The sequence below is a fragment of the Myotis davidii genome, unplaced genomic scaffold (genome assembly GCF_000327345.1).
Source record: "Myotis davidii unplaced genomic scaffold, ASM32734v1 scaffold497, whole genome shotgun sequence".
NCBI lineage: Eukaryota > Metazoa > Chordata > Mammalia > Chiroptera > Vespertilionidae > Myotis > Myotis davidii.
Window position 1 is genome coordinate 2,328,044 of NW_006288434.1, and position 1,047 is coordinate 2,329,090.

At 49.2% G+C, this 1,047-nt stretch overlaps 1 long non-coding RNA gene across 1 annotated transcript in view; it reads left to right on the top strand.

The window, feature by feature from the left end:
- The first annotated feature begins 43 nt into the window (after nucleotides 1-43).
- The window catches only part of LOC107182572, a 4,367-nt gene continuing 3,363 nt past the window's right edge, over nucleotides 44-1,047 (top strand). The window contains exon 1 of the long non-coding RNA XR_001513288.1: nucleotides 44-639. This is a non-coding gene — a long non-coding RNA (uncharacterized LOC107182572). The remainder of the gene's footprint in view (nucleotides 640-1,047) is intronic.

The window sequence follows — 1,047 nt, forward strand, 5'->3', positions numbered from 1 at the left end:
GTTTTAAAACTTTTAAATATATAGATGTTTGAAATGTTATGTTTAAACCATACCTACGGCGACAATTAAGGGGTTCCAGAATTGTTCTGAGCAACTGCAACTCCATGGTGTCTGCTGGGAAGAGGCAATCCTCGTGAAGGTATAGTTTCTGGTGTATGTCCATATGTGTGGGTGTGCGGGGTGTGGGTGTGTGTGGGGGGAGGCAGTATTTAAATCAGCTTCTCCTAGAAGTTTTTGTTCTATTCCCCACTGATTTTTTGCGTATGGCCATGGGATTTGGGGATTCTAAGAATGCTGCAGTCAGTGTTTGCACTTCGAATTCATGTGCACAAAGAAGAAAAAAACAAGGCTTACGGGCATGGCACTCTCCCTGGGTCTCTTTGTTAACATTTTGGCAGCGCTCTTTAAATGATGCCTTTTCTCTCAGTTCCCTGGATGTTTTCTGAAGCCTGCACAATGACTAGAAGGCTCTGTCGCTACAAAGGAATACCTGATTCAGAAGAGTAAACATCGTAACAGCAACCTATTCATCAGCTGCCAGACCCAAACCAACCAAAGGTGGTGACTTTTGAAGACTCCAGCTTGGGCCTTACAGCCCCTGGCGGTGAGCGAGGGTTGGTGAGCGAGGGTTAAGGAAAGGTGAGCGGAGCTCAGCGAGGTACAGGGAGACTGATGATCCCTCACGCCTCCTGGCAGAAGCTCCCCATCCTTGCAAGTGTGGAGGGCCAGCAGGGAAAGCACCCCAGGCCACAGCAGCTGCCCTGGAACCTCTGAGTCAAAAGGGACCTGTGATGAAGGGACAGGAGGATCCCAACATTCCTGGGGGCCGAGGCAGGGAGAGCTCCTGGTGATGCCAGGATACTGTCTTCTTCCCAAATCCCACTCAAGACAAGAGCATGATTTGCATAATAAAATATCGAATGCCTTCATAACCCAATGTTACCAGTCAGACTTGAATACCCTTAAAAACTGCCTTCCGCCCTGACCGGTTTGACTCAGTGGATAGAGCGTTGGCCTGCGAACTGAAAGGTCCCCGGGTCGCTTCCG